Genomic DNA, 8,516 nt, shown 5'->3' on the forward strand with positions numbered 1-8,516 from the left:
TAGTCTTCTTAATTACATGCTATGAATCAAAGAGTTGGACAGTGAATAGGGATGATAGAAATAGAACAGATGCCTTTGAGCTGTGGTGCTGGAGAAGAGTGTTGAATATACCATGGACTGCTAGGAGAACAAACAGGTTTGTCCTGGAGAAGGGGAAGCCGGAATGTTCCTTGGAGTCAAGGATTCTGAAGTTTCTTCTGACATATTTTGGGCATGTTGCAAGGAGGGACTGGTCCTTGGAGAGGGACCTCATGTTTGGCAGAGTGGAGGGGCAACGAAGGAGAGGAAGACCTTTGATGAGATGGATCGATTCTGTGACTGAAGCGCTAGGAATAAGTGTGTGTGAGATGGCTAGGTTGGCACAGGATAGAACAGCATTTAGAGCTCTTGTACATATGGTCGCTATGAGTCGCAAGTGACTTGATGGCACATAACAACGACAACAACAATATAAATAAGGGAGCCTTGGTGATGTAGTCTGTAGGGAGTTGCGCTGCTAACTCTAAGGTAACATCTCTCTGGTAATTCAAATCCACCAATGACTCTTAGGGAGAAATACGGGCTGTCTCCCCTCCTGTAATTCACGCCTTTGGAAAACCTTCTGGAAGGTCAGCTATGAGTTGGTCCCAACTTGAGGGCAATGAGTTTGAGGTTTGTTTTCAACATAAATGAAATAAATACAGGATATCTCTTTTAGTCTATGAGTTTCTTGTTGTTGTTGATTGACGTCAAGTTGAGCACAACTCATAGTGACCCTATGAACAAAAGACCTGAAGCCTTTCTTTAACTGTTGTCATTTCTCAAAGTTCATAGCGTTTCCAGAGGCATGCTGTTTAGTAAGTGGATGCCATTCCTGCTTCCAAACCTGCCTTCAACTGGGAGCTCCACCAAACACTGTCCACCATGGATAATCGTTATGGCATTTGACACCCCAATGGCACAAAGTTCAGCATCACAGCAACTCAGATTACCCCAGCGCAGCAAATTGACAGAAGAGTGCTGTACCATTTAGAATGTTCCTCTAAAATATAATCACAACCGACTTTTAAATACATCCAATAATATTCTTTTCTTTGCTGCTCACATTGTTCCTGCTCAGACTAGGGCCTGTGCCCTTTGGACATGGCTTCTTCCTTTTCTAAGCATTCCCTTGCTTTCTTGGTATGACCAAAATGCTTTCGGTTGAGCTTAAATTTTCTCTGTTCCAGTCCCGGAAAAAATCACTTTTCTGAGGTATTTCTTTTATTGGATTTAGAAAACAAGCGCTGGGTGGCAAGCGACATTGTCTATCATTATAAGATAATTTGGAATCACACCACGATTCCAATTTTAGACATGAGAAATATGGGTCTAGCAAGGTTACATAATTACCCAAGATTACATGCTCCCGAAGCAGCAGCCCTGGAGGCTCAAAGCGGGGCAGGTCCTGCACTTAACCTCTCTACTATTGTATCTGCGTTGTTTATGATAAATATGAATTACTAATTGCGGGGAAAAGTGCACGCGTGCCAGATAGACATGATTTCTGCTTGACAGGATGTCAAATTCAATAGCTTCACGTACAAAAAGAAAATTGGCATTCAATAAATATTTCGGAATGCATTTTGCTGACTGAATCATTACTATCATGAAGTTATTTCTTGGTTGCTGTGTGACTTCCATGCTGTGCAGCTGTACTTGAATTCCTTTCTGGAATATGGTGTGTTATATGTGAATAACAAAGACCAGAGAGAAAGAAGAAGAAAAAACCCCAACAACACCCAAACCAAGGGTCAGTGTACCTTCTGGGTCGCCTTGATCTTTGCGTGGAAGATCCGTGGCAGAGTTCCTTCTCCTTGGCCATGTTGCACTAGTCAGTCATGAAGCTCGGGTCTAAGGGAACGAATGGGGAGGTTGTAGAGTGGTATTAGAAAAAGCCAGAAAGGTGAGCTCAGCTTCAATACCTATCAGTGCCTGCCTCTGATGTTACAGCTCCGGGCAGAACAAGCACATCCCCAAAGGCAGGTCCACAAGGGGAATGTTCTGCACCCTTTACCCTTGGCAGAGCTCTGGTGCCATAATCCTTGGGAGTTGCACCACTAACCCAAAGGCAGGGTTTCTCTGGCCACCAAATTCAACAGTGGCTCTGCAGGAAAGAGATGCGCAATCTCCTCCCTCGCGGTTACAGCCTCCGAGATCCCTGGAAGGTCAGCCATGAGTCGATTCTAATTCGACAGACACATAACAAAAACAAAAACAAGGAGGCCTTATCCAGCTTTGAAATGCTTGGAAATTCCAAATTCCAAAAGTTCCTTGGCCGCGTTGAGTCATTGGTGGGGCTCTTGCGCCACCTAGTGGCTGATTCAAAGACTCCTCTTTCCCTAAGGTGTCTCCAGCTGACAGGTTCCTCGATTGGAGCAAGCAACCAAATCCGTTTCCCCGTTTCTCGGCTGGAGTTGGGCAAACTGCCAAACTTGGGAGAAACAAATGTTTAATTGATGCTCTAGAAAGATGTGCTACTTCCTATGGCAAAGACATGGTGGGCATATGGCTGCAAAGCCAAGCTCCTCACTAGGCAAGAGCCAGTGAGGTGTCCTAATAAATGCAATCCAGAGATGTGTTTGGGTTGCTCCCAGCATGCTAATTTGCTACATGCTGGTCGTTAATGTTTTCAGCTGCTCCCCAGTTAACACTCATTAAGTATGCATGCAGCGCTTTCATCCTGGGCCTTAGCCCTGCTGTCAGAATCCTCCTCCAAAGTATTTGAAGCAGAAACCAGAGGGAAGGAACTCACAAACCTTGGGTCACCTGCTGATGTGGGGCAAGCCTCAATCATATGGAAGGTCCCTCTAGGTGCTGCCTTTCTCTGGCGTTCCCATCTGCGCTGGTTAGTTTATGTGGCAGCTTGGCTAGGCATTGGTGACCATTTGTTCAGTCAAATACTAGTTGCAGCTGTGAAGTTATTTATATGTGATTAACATTTAAATCAGTTGCCTTTAAATAAAGTAGAGTACTATTCATAAAGAAGCACTTGCTGCAGAAGGTCAAGGACTGTAGCCTTCACTATGGCTTGAAGCTCAATATCAAGAAAACAAAGATTTTCACCACTGGGCTTATTGGCAGCATCATGATAGATGGTGAAGAGATTGAGATTGTTGACAGCTTCAGTTTGCTTGGCTCCACAGTCAACATTCCTGGCACCAGCAGCCATGAAATTAAAAGACAAATTGCTTTGGGAAAGTCAGCTGTCAGAGACCTCTCCAAGGTACTGAAGAACAACGATGTCAGTCTGGAGACTAAGGTGCTCCTCATACATGGTCTTTGCAATCACTTGCATCTGAGAGCTGGACAATGACTAGGGATGATATAAAGGATAATTGATGCCTTTGAGCTGTGGTGTTGGAAAAGAGTATTGAATATACCATGGACTGCTAAGTGAATGAACAAGTTCGTCCTGGAGAGGGTGAGACCAGGCTGCTTCTTGGAGGAAAGGATTCTGAAGCTCTGTCTGACATACTTTGGACATGTTGCAAGGAGGGTCCAGTCCTTGGAGAGGGAGGTCATGCTTGGGAGGGTGGAGGGACAGTGCAGGAGAGGAAGACCCTTGATGAGATGGATTGATTCAGTGACTGGAGTAATGGAGGTAGGTGTGTCAGAGACAATGAGATTGGCACAGGATAGAGCAAGGTTTAGGGCTGTTGTACATAGGGTCACTATGAGCTGTCGGCGACTCGATGGCACACAACAACAACCACCATTTATAAAGTGAATGGACCTGCCCTTGTCCAATCAGTGGAAAGTCTTAAGAGGGGAGATGTGTGTTTGTTTTCTCTCCCAAGGGAGAAAGATTCTGCCTTAAGATCCCAACATAAACGTCTTGCTGGAGTTTCCAGCCTGTCACCTCACCTGCCCGTTGTAATGTGTTATGGACTTGCTAGCCCCAGGTTAGGGAGCTGCACATCGAGTTGTGCTGCTAACTCAAAGGCAAGTTCAAATCCACTGGAGGTTCCTTGGGAGAAGCATGGACTATCTCTTCCCATGTGATTTGCAGCCTCCCAAAACCCACTGGAGGGTCGGCCCTGAGAACCTCGATCACATTGAGAGAAAGTCTTGCAACGTTGTTGTCATTGTTGTGAGATGCCATCCAGTTGACTATAATTCAGAGTGACCCTGTGAACAATAGGTCTGAACCTTGGCTTATACTGCACGATCTTCAAGACCCCTCGGGCCCATTGTTACAGTCACTGTGTCAATGCATCTTGTCGAGAGAGCTTTCCTCACTTTCTCTGACCTTGTATCGTGCCCAGCATGTGGGAACCAATTCCTTAAAAGAAAACTCTGGTTTTGTGTCTCTGCTTCTCTAAACATGTGTTCTCTCTCTCTCTCTCTCTCTGTGTGTGTGTGTGTGTTGTATCTATGGGGAGAGACACAGTGTTATCCTAACATACACATAATACATGACGCACTGTTGGTTCTGTTTCTTTGGAGAATCCTACTACATCATCTAAATAGAAAGCCCACTGAAGCCTGCCCGAGTCGCCCCCTCATTCTCCAGCAAGTGGTGGACTTAATTCCACACACCGTCACCTTGAATAGTGCCCAGGATAGCTCAGCTCCTTTATGGCCTGTCATTAACCTGCCTCTGGAAATCCCATGTTTTGAAAATGCTATTTTGCTTCCTATTTCCTGGTGAGACATGTACAGAGGCAGGAGTTGTCTCTCTCTCTCCCCCAGAGTCACTGAGTGTGTACAGACCACCAGCGTTTCAGTGAGTAACTAACCACTTGGTAGCCACCACATAGGAAGCTTTGCTGGCCTAATGGGTAAGGAGCTATGCTGCCAACCCAAAGGCATGTGGTTTGAATCCACCAGCTGCTCTGAGGGCGACAGAGTGGCAATCTCCTCTATGTGACTGACAGCTCCAGACTCAACGGCAATGACTTTTACCTTTGATTTGTTTTTATGTGTTTTGTCATTGATTCTAATCCCCAGATTGTAGTAGCAACTGTCCCAAATTCCTCCCGGGGATTTCTGTTTCCATTTGCTCCTTTCCACCCCTTTCTGTGCATTATTGCTGGACAGACTCTGATCTTGTACGGTTGATTGGAAACTTGTTTTTTAAGGTGTCAATAAGGACCACTGGTCCATTAATTTCACCGCACACATGCTATTGAAAATCACTACTTTGCTGAGCTTTAAATTGCAGGGTTGGTTAGTTGAGGTTTTTCTTTGCCAAGTATGACAAACTATTTCATGAGTGGAGTGAACACTGGACTGGGGCAGCAGAAAGCCCTGGTTCTTTTTCACCACCAGCAAGAGGCCTGGGCAAGCCACAGCCCTGAGGCTGTAGTATATACTCGTCTGTACTATGAAGAGCTGTCAGAATCCTGCACATACAAGGAAAGGGCATGTCTTATTTGGCTGTACTTCAATATTTGACCCTAATTTGGTCCCATCCAAACGAAATGATTCTGTGAGATTATCTATACCTAGTAAATCAGTAGCATCCACCTGGCCCCTGGAGACTTTTCAGGTGCGTTGATTGCTTTATTGATTTTTAACTTTTTTTTTTTTCTTCTGGAATCACCTGGTCTGGTGCTGAGTGAAGAATTTCGTTTTCAAGTTGTAAATTCCTTTCAGGGCAGCTATGGTAAATCGTGAGCACTGGTGGTATAGTTTTTAATTAGTTGCTTATCCAAAGGCCAAGTGTCTCCTGGCTCCTCCCGAGGAAGCTAGGCGATCTCCTCCTGCTGTAATTTACAGCCCTGGAGACCTGATGAATGGTGATCGTGAGATGGAGCTAACTCCATGGGCAGTGAGTTGAGTTTTGAGGGAAAATAATTGAATCTGCCCTCAAGTGACCCTCACAGCTGTGGGTTGGTAGCTCTGTATTAAGGTTCTCCCATCTTGTCCTAAAGCTCCCAGGGAGATTGATAAATGGGTCACATTTACTCTCTCAGTGTTTGTGACTTAAAAGTGATATGTAGCTAATTCTCCACTGGGTTTTTGAGGCTCACAAGGGAGGAGATTGTGCATCTTTCTCCCAAGGAACCTCTCACTGGTGGATTCAAAGTGCCAGACAGGTGTAGCCTTTAGGAAAGCAGCGCAGCTTTGAGTATAAAACCAGTCACTGTCAAGTCAATTCCAACTCAGTTATACCCCACCTGTCCCGGATCAGAAAATGTGCTCTGTGGGGCTATTAACGGCTGATCTTTCCAATACTGACTGTCAGGTCTTTTTTTTCAGGTTGTTCCTGGTTGGATCTGAACCTTTAATCTTTAGTTGAGCATGTTAGCCATTTACATCACACAGGGACTCCTGTATCTCTGTCAGTTTGAGAAGGGCAAAGAAGCGACACCATCCTCAAGGTGGACATCCACAGAGGAGCAGCTCAAGGTTTGGAAGTTACGCCTTCTCCCATCTCATTCAACTACCTCTCACTCAAGTCTCTCTCTCCCCACTTGGTGTCAGGCCTTAGACGATGCTTTCTGAAGACTGAGAAGTTGAAGTTGATGGTGCTCTGCTGGGTTTCTCTGAGAGGATGTGCCCACCCCACCAAGCCAGCTCTTGCAAAACAGAAAAGCTCTAACATTGGACAGGAGGGTGACTGGGCAACATCAACCAATGCACCAAATGCATTTGGTGTCCTCATTAAAATGTGCTGGTCTCCTGGGAAGTCTTGAGCGAGGCTTCTAAAAGACAGGCCTTGGACCCCTGACAGATGGCCTAAAGAGGGGAGGTGGTTTCCAGGTTGTAGGAGGGAGCCAGGGGGTCTGGGGGCTGGCAATGTGACCTCCTGGGGTGGCAGGGTGTCTGAAAGAGCAATGGTTTCTGGCCTTCCTAATGGCAAAAGCATGGTCCTCTAGGGGTGGACTTTGGAGGGGCTTCCACCCAGATGGACTTGCTGTTCTGTGAAGGAACACTCTGTGCTCCTTGGCTGTCAGGGAGCACCCAGCCCATCAGCTCCCCCTGACTGCACACAGAGCGCCCTGACCGCTTTGTGCCCCAAGTAGATGCCTAGGTTTTATGTTCCCTCCGAGGAGACTTGAACACGGCCCATCAGTCTCTCTCTCTCTCCTTCATCTGACCCACCCTCCCTTAGTGTGTGCACAAGCGCCATTGGCCCCCGGATGTACAGGTGGAGGAGGCAGCCTGGCTTCAGGGTGTGGGAGCTCCAGCCCGTCCTGGGCCTGGAGCCTGAATGCCACTTTTGTTTGCAATGAAATACAATCTATCTTTTGAAAAACCAGCTAGCTACCCTGCCAAAGTCCAAGGTAGAAGGAGTGTAGCTGACATGCTGTGAGGGAGAAATTCTTCAAGCTCTGTGGCTACATGCCCTTTACAGAGAAGACCTGGCCCTGGCCCTGGAGTCCCGCCACACACCTTCCTGTTCAGGCAGGTGATTTAGGAATCAGGAGTGAGCAAGCTCAAGTGTGAGATCAGTCTTCAAGAGGGGATCTGGATCCTTGGTGATAAATTTGGAAAAGGGATTGTTTTTTCTAGAGCAGAGTTCCCGGTTAACACAAATGGTCAGCACATTCAGCGAACCAAAGAGGTAGAGGTTTCAATCTACCCAGAAGTTATCTCAGAAGAAAGGTTCGCTGTTTTACTTCCAAAAAACCAGACATTTTAAAACCCCGGGGAGGGAGACACACTGTGATTCAGAGAAAATGCCTCCAAATCAAACCAAAATCACTGCCACTGAGACAGCAGCAGACTGTCCTGTGTTTCTTCCACAGAGTAGATGGTCGGTCTACACTACTAACACTGGAAAGAAGCCAGGTACTTAACCTCTGTGCCTGCAGGTCTCCTGAGCTGGCTCAGACAGCCGGCAGGCCTCTCAGCCAGTGCCCCAGGGAAGGCCCTTCTCAGCTGTGAGCATTGCTTGGCTTTATACCCAGCTCTTACCTGACTCTTTGATTTGAAAAAGTAACATCAGTTACAGGCCTTGATTTGGATCCACTAAAAAGTTCAACAAAAAAAGAACTCTAATAAAAATACCATTTGACCCAGCAATTCTACTACTAGGGATATACCCGAAAGAAACTAGAGCCATGATGTGAACAAATGTATGCACATCCATGTTTACTGCTGTATCATTTACAAAAGCAAAGAGATGGAAGCAACCTAAGTGCCCATCAACAAATGAATGGATAGAAAAACTATGGCACATTCACACAGTGGAATATTATGCAGCATTCAAAACCAGTGAATTTGTAAAACATTCTACAACATGGGGGAGCCTGGAGGACATAATGCTGAGTGAAATATCTCAGTCACAAAAGGACAAATACTGCATAACACTGCTGTTCTAAAATAAGATAGATATGGGGGAGGTTGTGGAGAGAATGGGAAAAGAGTAGATACACAATGAGTAGTGTATTAAATCTGATGAGGAAAAGGAATGTATTATTTGAAAGGAATATATGATTAAGCATTATAAGTATGACAACAACTTGGGAAAAGGGGTGCATTGCAGGGAGTTCTGAGGGAGGGACTCGGGAGGTGGGAAGAAAATGTGAAACAATGAAAAAATT

The sequence above is a fragment of the Elephantulus edwardii genome, unplaced genomic scaffold (assembly GCF_000299155.1).
Source record: "Elephantulus edwardii isolate Elephantulus edwardi_28Jun2011 unplaced genomic scaffold, EleEdw1.0 scaffold00227, whole genome shotgun sequence".
NCBI classification, from domain to species: Eukaryota; Metazoa; Chordata; class Mammalia; order Macroscelidea; family Macroscelididae; genus Elephantulus; species Elephantulus edwardii.